The 17,044-nt window shown below is 38.7% G+C and overlaps 1 protein-coding gene across 2 annotated transcripts in view; it reads left to right on the top strand.

Moving 5' to 3' along the window:
• The window catches only part of LOC139454195 (E3 ubiquitin-protein ligase RNF31-like), a 247,916-nt gene that overhangs the window by 79,874 nt on the left and 150,998 nt on the right, over nt 1-17,044 (top strand). The gene's annotated exons all lie outside the window — the stretch shown is intronic.

The raw sequence follows: 17,044 nt of genomic DNA, 5'->3' as shown, positions 1-17,044 counted from the left end.
CTGGCCTACTGTCCGTTTACCCAGAGACCCCCACAGGTAGAGGACATGACATGCACTGTATACTAACCGTCAACAAGTTATTCTCATAATGCAATGGGTTTGGCTCAACACCTGTGAGCCAGCCCATGTATGTTTGGGAGGTTGGTCCTACTAATCCAGTCTAAAAGTGGACCTACTTTCAGTATTTAGCATATGCCATTTTTTTCATATCTCACTCTGGAATTATATCAATAATCTTTGGTGGGTAAAGTCATGGATACATGTAAACTAACCCATCCAAGGTTACATGTAATTACTGCATATTTAAACAATAATTTTCTAACATTGATATGAATAATTTGACAGAGGATTAATAATATTTTTAAAACTATGTCTTATGTTTTGTGCTCATTCGAGTAAAACATGCACACCCCATTCAAGTACATGTTTGGTAACAATTGTTATTTTGTATTTCTTACACACCTGTGGGTGAGCATTCCATTTGAGATAACTGGTATCAAACATATGTGTGAGATCAAATTCAAGGCTTGTGATTGGCTACGCCATGGTGATGACCTGAGGTCAGTTGATGACGGACTACTTTCCTGAGTATAAGTCATTCATAAGTTGCTCGTGCTTCAGTCGAATGTTCACCTACGTCTGTATTTATTTGTCTGTATTTATTGTCCCCCGCCGCGCAAAAGCGCGAAGCGGGGGATATAGTATTCACGACCGTCCGTACGTCGGTCCCACCTGTTTGTTGCCGCGATATCTCAAGAACTAAACACTGGATTGTTTTCATATTTGGAACTATGGTGTATATACAGACTCCGCAGACACCAGTCCGTTTTGGTGACCCTGACCCCATTTTCTAGGTCACAGCAGGCAAATCTGCTTTTGGAGTTGGAAAACGGTGTTGCCGCGATATCTCAAGAACTAATCGCAGGATTGTTTTCATATTTGGAACTATGGTGTATATACAGACACCGCAGACACCAGTTGGTTTTGGTGACCTTGACCCCATTTTCAAGGTCACAGCAGGCAAATCTGCTTTTGGAGTTGGAAAACGGTGTTGCCGCGATATCTCAAGAACTAAACACTGGATTGTTTTCATATTTGGAATTATGGTGTATATACAGACTCCGCAGACACCAGTCCGTTTTGGTGACCCTGACCCCATTTTCAAGGTCACAGCAGGCAAATCTGTTTTTGGAGTTGGAAAACGGTGTTGCCGCGATATCTCAAGAACTAATCGCAGGATTGTCTTCATATTTGGAACTATGGTGTATATACAGACACAGCAGACACCAGTCGGTTTTGATGACCTTGACCCCATTTTCAAGGTCACAGCAGGCAAATCTGCTTTTGGAGTTAGAAAACGGTGTTGCCGCGATATCTCAAGAACTAAACACTGGATTGTCTTCATATTTGGTACTCTGGTGTATAAACAAGGGGGACATTTCGTCACTTTGTGACAAATACTTGTTTGTTATTATTATCAGTTACATTATCTGTTGTTATGTCAACGTTGTGGTTTTTTAGAGTGTAATGTCCCTCCTCTTCAACACTCACTTCAAAGTCGAATAAAATTCACAACTCATCACGCAAACATGAAAGTGACTTCTGAAAATTAGGTACATCGTAAAGCTCGCCAAATCACAAATCACAGTGTTATTTACCAGAGAGAAATCTAAACGAAGTGTACGTTCTGCCATATTGGAATGTGTTTACAAAATGCCGGTTATGAGAAGCCTATTTGATCAGGTATATTTCAAACTCAGCTGCTCTACATGCATCCCTGAAGTCCTCATATATTTTAGAAACCATGGATAAATGGTCTTTGTCACCAATGCAAATTATCTAAATGAAATCATTCGAAATAAATTAGATGTGGAAACAAACACTGTGCTCGGAAAACTGTACTTGCTGAAATGGAAACAAGCAAAATTCAGATTTTACACTGTGTAGCATTTTTAGAGGTACTTTCGTCTAATTGTTGCATACATTGCCTAGATCACACGTTTGAGAATATTCATGGGAAGAGTATCGTTGCACTAATTATGGAATTTCAAATATATACATTTAATACAATGATGTGGTAAATCACGCACAACGATGACGGTAGTTATCTGCATTTCTGACTAATTCTCTTTGTTACATTGGAAAACATGGTAAACCAATAACAGTACACAGATTGTCAGAATATTTGTGATTACTTACGTGACATATTTATGTACACACGATCCCTCAATCAACGTAAACCCTAATCTAGAAATCCCGCGTACTGTTGTCAGTGAACACGCCATTTTGTAAAAGTCGGTCACCAGTAGTGATGTCATACAGACGTAAACATTGTTGTACATATTTGGTAATTTCTTTGAGGTGTGAACTTTTAACTCGGCATCCAGCGCGTTCTTTGTTTTGTCATCGCCTTGATAATCCACAAATATGGCGGAAACCTTTTTGTGTAGGGTCACATTATTTATGGCTAGTAAGCAATACATAGGGTGACGTCACTTATGACAGTGGTGTTATGTATTAATGCGCAGCTGCGATCATGAGAATTAGACAAAATGCATCGATTCGATGCAAAAAAAAGTTGCAATTTTAGGGTGTGTAAGAAACAGATTACTGCCCTCGTGCCTGTCAGATACCATTGATCTTACAACGCGTTGTAAGATCAATGGTATCTGACAGACACTCGTGCAGTAATCTCTATATATATTGTGTGCAGTCAGAAACATCATGTCGCTTCAGGTGAAGAGGAGATAAACTTGCTAAAAATTTGAATTTACGATAAAACACCACAAGACATGATGATTTCATGCATTGTTTTACATGCAGAGATTAAGATATTTTTACCTTATCCTGGATTACATACTGCATTCCCTTCTATTTCCTAAGTAAACATGACTGGAAATGTCATCCCTTGAGAGAAAACCCATTCCTGAGCACAGTTCAAACTGCTTGCCAGAACACATACACGTCACTCTTCTATTTTTCCGCGACGAAAACAGTTGTCTGTCAACATTATCCTTTGATTTGTGTGGATATCAAACTTTCTATTTTCTTTTCAGGACAGATTGGTTTATTTATTCACTTGGGTATAATAGTATAGGTAATGGTGATTCTGCCGCAACCCCACTGGAGCCAGATTTATATATCTATACTACCACTACAGGTGGCATTTTTTATGTGTAAATGACTATGCGATTCAACGATAGTCATGATATTAAGTTAAATTGACTCTAGCTCACCACCACCTGGAGTCAATCAATGCTTCTATGATATAAATTTTTATAGGTAATGGTGATTCTGGACCACTTCCACTGGAGCCAGATTAATATACCTATACCACCACTACAGGTGGCATTTTTTATGTGTAAATGACTATGCGATTCAACGATCGTCATGAGTCGTATTAAAAGAAATATCAATATCAATTAATAATGGATAAAATTTACTATAGCCCACGAGGATATTGGAAAGGTATAGGAGCAATAAAAAAATTAGCCACCGCGGCTAAGGTATCTAAAGATGTAGCCAAGGATTGGTTAAAGAAACAAGCGATGTGGCAAATATACTTACCAGCACCGCGTTATATACCGAGGAAGAAGTTTGATATTTTTACAACGAATGAAGTTCATCAGGCTGACCTCTTGTTTCTTCCCCATGATAAGGTAAGACGCGAAACGTAGAAATATGCTTTAACCGTAGTGGATGTGGCTAGTCGATACAAAGAGGCTGAGCCATTAACCTCGAAAGATTCAACAGAAGTAGCTAATGCACTGAGTCGCATATATAAACGCGGACCACTAAAATGGCCTACGTTTGTTTGGCTATCAGTATGGGATCGAAATGAAATCCGAGCGATTGAGATCAACCGAATGGGTGACATGATTATCAGCTGTTGTATCAGCGCTGAATAATGTAACGAGATTAATCGGGAAAAAACCATCCGATGCGATTAAAATGAAATCCGTGACTTCCGAATCTTCAGCACCACGGAGAGGCAAAGAACAAAAACTTCCGGATAGAGTAAGGGTAAGATATTTATACCAGCCCGGTGAACTCGAAGGAGGCCTACGTCTCGCAACCAATCCAATTTGGTCCCTTAAGACATATAACATTAGTCGATTGGTTACGAAAGAAGGAGAGCCTATTCTTTATTATCTTCAAGATGGACCGGGCAGGGGATTTGTACGTGAAGAGTTGCTCATAGTTCCCGACGATACAGTATTACCACCCTAAATAACCATAAGCATAGGTAGTTACACCATCCTTATCAATCCATCTCTTTGTATCTAAGGGGGATAATGATGTCTTGTTCATTCTTAATCCATATATCCTATGATTGTAACTTCTTAAAGAGTTCATCTCGTGTTTGAACCATTGATTAATGCTTCTTTATACTGTTCGTGTTTGATATGCTTTTTTACCACATACTTTTTAACACCCTTGGCTTTTCTTATCTCTCCATTATCGGACTTCTTTAAAGAATAGATTTTAGGTCTTAATCCGACATACTCCGCTATAGGAGTTCCAGCACATTCATCCTTCATCTTACCTAACACCTTTTTATTTACTACGCTGTGCAGTGGATTATCTTTTGGGTAATCGCTTGTGTGGTAAATATCTATTTTTTCTGCCATATCTTTATACACATCCTCGGTTTGTATTTCCATCAACAAAGAATCTGTGTCGGTATATAACACCTCACATCTATCGCCGTATTGCTTCTTAAGTTCGTTGTAATAAAAGTCATACATTAAGTGTTTTGACAAGTCGAGAATACTCATACCAACTTACACCGGTCTGTTGAATTTTATATTACTCTTCTGCATATGCATCGGTCTAAGTCGTTATCGAATATCTTGCTTCTGTTAAAAGCCTGGACTGGCTATAAGTTTCCTGAGTCTTTCTTCCTCATTCGACCTGACTAATTTAACATCAACACGCTTCCTTAGATTCTCCATAGTTTTACCAAATACTGAGTTATTCATCAGCTTATATAGATTCTTTTCGAAATCGCTGGTAGCTATCTTTCTTAAATCTGTGTTCAGCCTTATATAGGGCTCCATCCAAGGGCTTTGATCAAACTTTAGAACTCTGTGTATTTTCTTTAGTTTCATACCTAACGATAGATACAACTGGAGATTTCTGTAGTGAACTATATATTTTGTCTTATCCATCAAATTTGGTACGAGTTTTTCCACGTTAGCTTACCTAGTATTACCCATCAAGGAGTGTTGATATTCCCACATCCAATCTTTATTAACCATTAATCTTTCAGGGGCTAGCGGATAACTGTTATGGTCTTTATGTAATGAATTTGGATATTCCAAGTCAACTTCTAGTATGTACCCTTTATTCACATCATTCGCATTGATATCATTCTCATCGACCCACTCAAAACCACCCGTGGGTAAAGGTTGACTCATCCCATCCGTACAATTTTTTAGCGTCGAGATATAATATGTGCGTGTCAGGTTTACTCAAATCATATCCTTCCACTAATTTATTATTAGCCTTAGAATACCTTTTCGCTACCATCGATATACCCCCTCTTAATCCTTTCTCAATAAACAAGTGCATATCGTAATCTGTGAGTAGTTTTAGTTCTACCCCGGTCTTCTTCAACAATGCATCCCATGATAGTCCGTGACTGGAATAGTACCATGCCGAATCCAAGCCGTATTGTTTTAAACATGTCTTTCTAAATATCTCGAATATATCGTCGAGTAACAGTACATCGGTTTTTAAGTACAGATCATGATAATCACCTAAATTCTTACAACCTAATTTATCCCACACTGTCAGAGCATGTTCATAATCGGCATCTGTTATTTTAGATTCTGTCAAGTTACTATAGAATGATTCAAGAGGTGGTAATTTAGTTTCGTCGAATCTAGACCAATCATCCATATATTCATAAGGATATACACCTTTTCTCAGCAATAAATGACGAGTTAACCTATCGGTATATTGATTTGTTATTGCAAAGTTATCGGGATTGTTCGCATTAGCTAAAATGTCCAGGGAAGATAACAAACTGAATCTAAGCCCATTACTTTGCTTTATTCTGTCTTTCCCATCCTTGTCCGTATAATGTATAGTTTTAGTCAACGAGAATATGTATTTTTCCATATTATTAGGAATGCATGTTAAGCCGCCATCGGTCTTTGAGATAGCTTGCATAATGAGATGAGAATCGTATCCTCTAAGGTTGTGAAACACAAGGGGGATGGGTATTGTTTGATACTTCATTTTTAGTTTCAAGTTACACTCGTTATGCATGGCTCCCCGATAATTACCCATGACATGGCAATGATCTCTTACGGAGTCCCCATTCAGGGGTTTATTACAAACATGACAACTTGTTTACCTCTTATAGGCCCTCCAATCATCCCTCGTCATACACATGGGTTTCTTACACGATACATTTTCCCTGATTATTCTCTCTTCATTTTGTAGATATTCTAGGAACTTTCCCACTGCATCGGGACCTCTGTGAATCACTGGCGGGTTTGTTTTCCCATCATACCTTACAACTATATATCCAAACCCACAAGGAATATGTTCTTGAGTTTTGTACGTATCTTGATTATTGCGTTCAGTATTTTCTATGGGTTTGATAAGCGCTTCGAAGTCGGCATAAATTACGTATGGTAATGGCATTTGATTACGATAATGTTCAAATTTTGATATATTTTTTCCCTCTTTAGGCATATCGATCCTGATAGCAGTCTGTCCAACACCTCTACAGTCTTCTTTATACGCTTCTAATAGATCTTGTCTGCTGTACCCATGTAGGCATCTTTCACTGAAATATTTCTTTCCTGCATGTTTTGTTTGATCGCATAATATTCTGCTTAAACTCTTTATCCATGTATAATGATATTTTCCATCTTTTTCGATCCGAAATGAATTGATAATGGGGATATGTTCCGGAGCGGAGCTTATCCTGTGTACAACAATTCCTTTAGGAGAATGTCCGAAAACATTTATAGCTAAATTATTTTGCTTTTCCACCTTATCAATTTGTGATATTGGTGTAGGTTTGTCTATACCATCGAGGTTGAGCCCATCGTTTTGAGGATAGCTCAAAGGTCTATTTGCAATTTTAGAATCTACGAGGAACAATGCAGATCTTATCATCATTCTTAAACAGTCATCGGATTTATTTTTTACATTAATTATGGCTTTTTTCTTTTTATAATACGGGGATAAATCTATATAAGATCCACCTTTGAAGGGCATATAATTTGCTATATCTAAATATAAACCATCGATTTTATCCACACCCCAACCCGAACCTCTATTAGTCCAGCGTTCTAAAGTTTCCTGTGTCCTCTGAATTGATGTATCTAATGATGCGTTTATAGTATCGGATTCGGTTATAACTTCTTGATTGCTTCGGAAATATGGTTCGGTATATTCAGTGTTATCATCTGCGCTACTTTTACTCAATGACATTTTAATCGTCAGCTGGTATTTTATGCTATGTAAATCATCTAACTCCTCGTTAATTTTGCTCGATATTATGGGCTTAACATCGTTAACATCCATGTTGGAATTAATATCCATCTTCCAACCTCTTAGATATTTACCAATGCCGGTGGATGTGGGTACAAGTTTTAATTCTTGTTGTTTTTTATCAACATCGTCAACTGATTTATTATTAACATTATTGTCTAGTAAAGCGATCAATTCAGCTTTTCTCATTCGAGAATAACCTCTCAGCCCACTGTTTTTTGCTTGAGCTTTGAGTTCACTAACACTCTTGGCTTTGTTGTATTCCAAACCGAGTAAAGCAATCAATTCAGTTTTTCTCATTCGAGAATATCCACATATACCATGTTGCTTTGCTAAAGCTTTCAGCTCTCTGACAACATAAGTAATTGTGATATCTAAATACATGTGAACTAATGTCTCATTGGTTTGAATTCTACCCAATCTATTTATCTCATTTTGTTAAGCCTTTTTCCTCTCATAAATAATTTGAAACCGTTTCTTGTCAGCACCGTGACTCTTACTTAAACAGTAACTACCTTTTACCCCAATCCCACATACAGAACACAAATAATTAATGTGCCCTTTTCTAATTGCAATGGAGTGGATTCCACAAAAATCCGACATACAGCTCTTTCCACAAATTTGTGATCGGCCCATGCGTATGAATTTACATGTTGATGTGCCTCTTGCCATTGTGATAAATATACACTTTTAGTATCATTTGTCTAAATGCATGCCCAGCCTAACATAAGCAGTCAACGCTATTTATAGATTAGCAGTCATGGTGCTCTATTGATTAGCAGTCACTCTGGCGAGCGAGTCAGCTCTAACTAGGTCATGGTTTATGCGTAGTTATTGTGTAGCTGAAAATCAATACAGCAGTCAACCCCATTAGTATGAATTTTACCTCGCAGTTTTTTTTAGCCTCTGATGGTGTATAAAACTGACTCATTGTTGGTCTCGGCATTGGGTCAAGTTTTTTCCCATAAACGAGGAAGTATTCATGCATGGCAGATTCGACGTCCTTAAACGTTTGAATTGAATGTCCTTGTTTACTCAGTTCTTCATGAATAAAATCTAATCTTAATATCCTCCGCCGGGTCCATTGTGACTGGGCTGCTTCGAGTTGTTCTAATGCTTTATTATGTCTTTTCTGCTCAGAACCTCTCATACTAGAAAATAAAAAATTTCTTCCTGAAAAAGCTAGAGCATTAACAATAGCTCCACCGACCATCATCGCAATTGATGCCATGTTTATATGAATATAAAATATTCAAATGTTTAATTACTTCATTATGTCTTCCGGGATAAGCCCTTGTTTGATGAGCATATCTTTTGTTGCCATAGCCAATCCAATATTAAGAATGGCCATACCGATATCATAACCATTAAAATCTAGCTTGGGTGGTGTAGCTTTAGAAATCATTTTAGCTATACAGGCATAGCCAATGGCCAAGCCGCTGACCACCGCTGAATGATAGGTTGCGTTTACCAACATTTTACCGTCTGTAACTGGAGTAGTCATGCTTCTTATAGCATTATATGAGGGCTAACCTCTAATTGAACTTGTTGTTGTGACATCGGGGGTGACGTTTTCTCTTCTCCGGTCTTATAAAACAACCATACAGCTGCTATAGCAACAACTCCTTCTAGTGCCCAAGTTTTAATCGGATCAATATTTGAATTATTCATTAGTTTCGCTTTGCGAGCAAGTCCGCCCATCCTTCCTGCCGTTATTTTTTTGGGGTTGCTCCTAGTAACTCTGGCTTGTTTTTGTGGTATTTCCTCATTCACTCGTTGTGATTGTATTTCCGCAATCTGTCGTGATTGTGCAATCGGGGTTATTATTTCCTTGTTCACAATCTGTTGTGGTGTCACCTGTTAGAGTCTCCATTATTATTAAGCGGGCACGTATGTTTAAATTGACAATACCTAGCCGTTATTAAAGCTGTGGTGAGTGGAGCTAAGAACATTCCGTATCTATGATAAAACTCACAGCTCACTGAGCTTATAGCGTGTTCGATGAATGGGTCTTTCTCGAGAGATTCGCATAAATACATGCGATGTTCTGCCGGAATAGGGAGAAACGTACTAGCTACGACTGTGTATAGTTGTAATATAGCCGACCTTATCGTTTTAATCATGGTAGCTCCCAGTCTAGACTCGTAACGCGCGTACCGTTTTTTAATTTCTTCGTCGGTCATGTTATCAATTTTTTCGATGGTGTAATTTTCCCCCAAATATTGGAAACATTTTCCACCGGCTACCAAAGTCTTTCTCTATGTTTATCTAAAGATTTATCTGTAACTACTTTTGCATGTTGATCAGATTCTTTGAGCATTTGTTCGATGAGTTCGTCGTATTCCATAATGTAATACCTAAGGAGATATTTAAGTCTAACATAATATAATATGACATATCCAATACATCCCGTAATAATAAACTGTTGCGAAAGAATGAGGATTTCAAACCACACTATGTCATATGAACCACTAATGTTCAATTTATCTTTTTTTTCCGCTATATTTGCTATATTTGCTATATTTGCTATAATTTTGCCACATTTTGCCACCTTTTTTGCTATATTTGCTAAAATTTGCCACATTTTGCTATAATTTTGCCACATTTTGCTATAATTTTGTTTAGCAGTTGCCATAATTTTGCTTAGCAGTTACTATATTTGCTATAATTTTGTTTAGCAGTTGCCATAATTGCGAAGCAATTGCATAAGCAGCTGGTTGATCGGTTTTTAATACGAGTTTACAGTGCTTCGTTGCCGCTAACAGTTTTCTGACTTTATCTCGTTCGAGCTTGGTATAAATAACATCATTTTCGCGTAGACATTCCTCGAATGAATCTCTGTCTTTGCAATGAAACAGTGCTACCCATTTGGTCTGCTCTCTAAGATCTTTCAGGACAGAGTTGTATTTTTGAGTAAGTACTCAAACGCTATGCTGAGTATGCCATCCGGAGAATGCTAAATACGAAAGCATATCTTTCTTTTTGGTGAGTTCTTTTCTCGCGCAGTCGTCTATTACTAAAAGGGTTGATTCTCCTTTGTATTTTTCGTGACATACTCGTAAACAGTCTTGTAAACGATCGCCCGGATCAACTCTGTATACCCCGTCGTCATTCATTACCCAATCTCTCGATAGGTATGTTTTATTAACGCTTATAGTCAGGCACAGAATAATAATATAATCGAAAACTTCCCAATAATGACTTTGTAAAATATCTAGAATAAAAGCTGTTTTTCCACAACCTGTTTGCCCGCATATGATAGCGCAGTGCGGTTCTTTAGCTAAAAGATTATTAATAGATTGCTTGCACGAATCGTCCATTCTGTATATTAAGTTGTGCATCCATAATCACGTACAAATATATGTTTAATTTACCAGCCAATTCCTGGAGTTTTGTTATCTGTATAGTAACACCCTCGCTGGCATTTGCTATTCTCCGCCCACTACCGTGTAGTTGGTCATCGTCCGTTGTTCGCATGTCGAGCCATAGCACGTACTTGGGGGTGAGGTATTCACCCATCGATAAACCCCCGAGAGACAGATCTTTCACGACCGCTTTAACTTCTGGGCTTCGTTTTATAGAAGGGAGTTTTTTAATCTCATCCCACTGTTGATACGCTAGCATTCCTTGACTATATAGTTGATTAGTCAATTCTACTTTTGTAATCTTGGGATTGTAGAACTTCTCGGTATTTCTTTTAAATGCATTGAAGGGGTCCTCAAACAACATCAAAATACCCTTCAACGACCTCGTGGGGACGTTTAGATTGATATTCCACGTCATATCTTTTTTGTTCCTTGTGATCTTTCGATGTCGAAGCACGCGATCGTACAAAATGGCTAAACTTCCTGTATACTGTGGTTACGAATTTGTCTGGCTAATTCAGGATCTGTTATCATATCATACTCCAGTGAGATATTGTCAATGGAATAGCTAGCCGGTTCATCCCCAGTGACTTTGATGACTCTGCTGTAGTCATTAAAAGTGAGTTCGTATTCTAACCTATCGCCTAGGGATGCTTGATAAAAGGGCATGTGGGAATCTAGTAATTCAAAATCTAGGGGAATATAGAATCGGTTACCTAATGCGTCGGCAACGGCCTGATCTTTTACGACGGTACTATCACCACTAGAAGCATCTACACGCAGTCTCAATGTGTTCCGATTACAAATACCTTGGTACTGTAAGTTTTCCCGCTCTTTATCCGTTCTCCAGAGATCCATATAACAATAGTATACATCGCTATCGTCGATACTCAAAACCTCATTACCACTAATTTTAATCGCAATTTTCTTAACGATAACACGACCTATGTTCTGAACGGGCTCCCTGTTAACGTCGGCAGAAGTCAAAATAATCGTCGGACAGTTCCCAGAACTAACACATCGTGTGCGCCGAGATTAGGAAAGCAAACCAGAAGCGTTTGATTCTGATCGATGGTACTAGGGTTATTAGTTATAGTTACAGACTGACGAATTGCTTTGACCCCTAATGTATCTCGAAGTCTACGTTGTTGGTTTAACTTGCGTCCGTATTGCGAAGACATTGTTATACTGAAATTATGTAACCTTATGTTTAATATAAAAATGGATGATTTTAATCTAGATAACATAACTGATAATAGTACAATTGAAGAGGGTACTGATGAAACCAGCTTTGGTGGCATGAATCTTAACGATGAACTTTTACAATCAACCGTTAATGATTATTACGATACCTCTAAAGAAACCCCAATTGGTCGTGACTATTCAAAGTTTGAATTAGATAGTAAAGGAATATTGCGACTGCGTGGCGCTCCGGATATTGATCTTATGAATTCTCGTACTCGTAGGCCCCTAGGCTTGCCTACGATAGCTGCTAAACACGGCATCAGCACTGTTCGTGATGAATTAGGTTTTGTAGACTACTCACAACGAGAAAACCTTTCCGCGCAGACTTCTAAGGTTCTTAGCACTGTGCGTACTGAACTTGGTAACATAGATAATTAGGAAGAAAGCTCGAAGGTGGCGAAGGACTCAGAGAAATCTTGGATACCTACTACGATAATTCCACTGTCAGTGTACCATCCTCAGAGTTCAGTATTGGGGAATTACGGGGTCTTGACAAGGCAATGCAAACAATGCGGGGTGAACTCATCAATAATATAGCCAGGATATCTGAAATCGACAAGCATATAGCTTATGAGAAAACAAAACTTGAACAGGTGGGTGATGAATTCAGTAGATGTCGCGTTGCAGAAAGATTGTGTAACCTAGAAGACGAAAGATCGGCCCTGCCTCGAGGCTGCTTCCAGTAATAGAAAGGCACTTCGTTCACAAATCAGTCGAATTCGAGAAACTATCAATCAAGTCCTCAACGATGACACTACACTGGCCGATAAAATTAAAACATTGTTCAGAGAACAGGGAATAACCATTGCCAGTATTTTAACCGTGTTGGGATTTATTATATTGACTTTGACTCTCGCGTTAACCTGTGGTACAGCAGGTGGCACACCACCTAGGTTGGATGGTATAAAAGAGTGGATAAAAAAGCATTTAAAAGCATTAGGAGAAGCACTGGGAAAGCTTGCTGGGAAAGCCGCGTCTGCACCTCCCGGTATAATAGGGAGTATAGTTTCCTGGCTCTTGAATTTATTAGCTAAAACCACCACTTGGCTAAGTCAAAACTTGTGGGCACTGATCGTAGCAATTGCAGGGCTGTTGTACGTATCCGCTAAAGACTATTTAACCGAATCATGAGTAAACCGACCGCGACTCCACCCACTACAAGCGCTGTTTTTTCATCGATATGTTGTTGATTTTTAACCGCAATATGTGGTGGCACTTGTGGTTGTGCGTTAGTAGATGGTTGAGCAGATATCTGTGGCTTGACTATTCCCGTTTCACCTGTGTTTGTTTGGGTTATCAATTCGGTGTTAATATCTGAATTTATACCTGTTTTTTGTTGATCGGTAGCAATAACAATTTTATAATTATAGCCTATCACTTGACCGATCTTAAGTTCCATATTACTATGTATAGTCCCGGCGCATAAACGTAGTCTACCTTGGATTGAGCGTACTGTAATACATCTTGATAACGCTTTATAGAAGATGGTATATCAACTGGTGAAACCAATCGTGCACCATTTTATCGCTAGTTGCCGTGACCCTGTATTTTTCAAAGATATCAGGGAATTTAACAAAAAACTTAGCACCAGAGGCACTTACCAAAATCGACTGATCAGTAATGTAAGTTGAGTTCATATTTATGTTATGATGTAGTATCTTTGTATATTTAATATGTATGTTACACTCCCAGGAATAACAAATGGTCAGTCTATTCAACTGCTACATACTATCGATAACTCGGCTGGACAACTTGAAGTTGCTCTATGCGATGTAACGTATTACCCGCGGTGGACCAATATAAATGCTGTGAGAAATGATAATGAGATGGTTACATTTGAAGAGAGTGGTCCTAAGAAATACATTATACCTGATGGGTATTACAGCGTATGCTCACTCAATGATGAAATTTTTAAGCCTAATGGAATTAGTCTCACACAGAATGAGTCGAATGGGATGCTGATTTTGAACACTGGAGAAAAGGATGTACAGCTTTTCGAGAGCTTAGCAGTTACACTTGGATGGAGTGGAGATACAATATTAGCGCTGTAACATCACAGGGAGATAAATTACCCGATTTAGTTCCCTATAAAGAGTTGTGCATCCATCTTGATCAAATAAGCACGACGGATAATATTCAACTAGAAAGTCCTTCAACTCTGCTCAGATCTGTTCCAGTGGGAGATGAAAAATACAATAGCGGTAGAACAGACTCTTTCTCATCATTACAATATAAAAAATTAAAGCGTCGTATTATTTCAGACCTCAAAATTTGTGTATTAGATGTAAAACACCAACCTGTACATATAGGATACTTAAGTGTAACACTCCATATTATAAATAATGGTTGATGCATCAGGCCCTGGAACGCTCAGACAATGTAATACAATTGCGCTTTCCGATCTCGGACACACAGAAGGATTCGGTAGACCCGGTACAGATGGTAAGTTATACGCTTTACGCTTACAAGATAATGTATACAAGCGGAAAGAAGTTACATTCACAGGTAATCTAGGAGATTTAAGCGTTGTCGACGTTGTTAGTAGACTCCTTAAAAAAACCACTTCGTACAATCTTACTCACAATGATGATAATAAATGGACAATGGTCGAAGCAAACAATGAGTGGCTACTGAATATCGTCATTACCCCACCGTATGTGATGATGGGTAAGGCACATAATTTAACTAAGATAATAAATAGTGGGATCGTACTCGGGGCTTATATCCCGAAAAAGTGTGTTAATCTCTCCCCTGCAAGAAAACCCAGGTCATATGTTATATAGTCGTCCAGCAGTAAAAAATGTTAGTTTAAATTTGGTTACTGAATTCAATGATATTAAACAGAACTTGAGTGCAATACCTAATCTTACTATGCATATTATTGAAGTCTTGTTCAGAGATGTACCGGTAGATGCCTTCGAAATATTACCGGGTCTATCGATTAAATGGCTCAAGAAACACGAGCGTTGACGTTGCAGTATTATTCATATTGGAGCATCACCCGTTGCAACCCTTGAAGGGGTACAAATTATTAAAAGTGACAGCATTTCTCTTACTAAGATATTCTTGCCGTATAATATTCATTTGATAAGGTTGATGTATACTCTCAAAACATTTAAGCAAGATCAATTAAAGACTATTATATGACCGTAATATACACTATGAGTTTATATCCAGCGCTTGATGAGGCATTTTAAAAGATAGATACTGTTGATTGATTTCGATTACATCAAATAAGCGACGTAAAACATCGAATAGAAAAGGGAGCTTAGACTTGGATTGTATAAAAAGTATCGCAGAATGCTCTGGACGGAGTTGACACCGTGCTTGTAACGGCTGGCATGGGACTCAGTGTAGCCGGTGTTGGTTTATTATCAACTATAATCGCCGCGCCTATCGTACTTGGCATGGAAATAGCCGCCTGAGTCTCAGGACTGGCAGGAATAACGATAAAATTCATTTCTCTTAAGTTGCAAAAGAAAGCATTAAAACACGATAATATTCGGATACTCGCCGAAGCGTTTGACAAAATTATCAAATGGAGAGAATTACCACAAGGTATATATTATATCAGTGATGTCAAACCAACGAAATACGGTCATCAATTGTTTCTTTCCAATTACCAAGAAGAGTATATAGTCTGGTCTCCTAGTAAAATGAACGAAGAACTTGAAAACGAAGAACGAAGAAAATGTTGAATATCATTTCGTTCAAAATAATGGTATGCGTATTAGTAAAAATAATAGAGAATATTTTCATTACAATTTAGTTTAGTCTCATCTTCGTTTTGGTACTAATGGTATCATTGATTGACTCCAGGTGGTGGTGAGCTAGAGTCAATTTAACTTAATATCATGACTATCGTTGAATTGCATAGTCATTTACACATAAAAAATGCCACCTGTAGTGGTGGTATAGGTATATAAATCTGGCTCCAGTGGGATTGCGGCAGAATCACCATTACCTATACTACTGGTATTCTTACATATGGACTCAGGACCCCTCCCCCTAGAGGTGTTACGGACTATCATCTCAGCTGATGTCTTAATTGGAAGAGCGTGGCTGTGACACATCTCGCCAGGCGATATCTGCCCATTGATCATGAGACCCGTCCTTTGATTCTCAGTGTCAGCGGAGAAATTGTTTTCCAGTTAGTAGAGGGCGCCTGGTGCCTAACACACCAGCAAGAACTCTGCACCTGATACACCAGATGCAAGACGTTCAACACCATGTCATCAAGCAAGGCGCCCATTCTCCATGTCTGACAGGCACTCGGAGCTGGAGAGGCGATCGGCCTTGGACAGGTGCTCGGCTTTGGACAGGCGATCTATGCTGGGCAGGTGTTCGGAGCTGCAGAATTGCCCAACCGAGAGGCGCACTGCGCATCACCCGCCTACTACACCTAACATGTTATGTCTTGATCGTCATGATGTTCGACCATCTACTTCATCTATCAGATCTTCCGACCCCTCGCTGTTCTACTTCCTCAGAACAGTACTTCTGCCCAGATTATGAAGAAGAAGATAATCCCACCTCTTACAATGTGCAGGATTAGCAGATAATGCTGATCAATATAGAATTACACAGAGCACTCATACAAGCGACTCCGAATATGGGGACGCAAGCCTTCGTGTCCACTGCTTTACTGCAGAGACAGGGGATGCTGAATTCACCAAGCACCAAGTGAGGCAGCTATGGACAGCACCTAGTTTGTTCAATGGACAAGTCATTCTTATTTCCAAAGAGGTGACATTACAATGTTCTACAGGTAGCCGAGTACCAACCACTATGGCTACTAGATTCGCAGCGATTACTACTTCAACCGTACTGTCTACAGCCACACACATGGCCAAACATGTTCTTCCTGCACGTTTGGACTGTGTACAGGCAGCTTTAAAGAAGAAAAGTTATTCTCTGCG

The sequence above is a fragment of the Haliotis cracherodii genome, unplaced genomic scaffold, assembly GCF_022045235.1.
Source record: "Haliotis cracherodii isolate W230 unplaced genomic scaffold, xgHalCrac1.p SCAF_10, whole genome shotgun sequence".
Lineage (NCBI taxonomy): Eukaryota > Metazoa > Mollusca > Gastropoda > Lepetellida > Haliotidae > Haliotis > Haliotis cracherodii.
The sequence above is the reverse complement of the archived record's forward strand: the minus strand, read 5'-3'. Positions and strand labels throughout refer to the sequence as shown.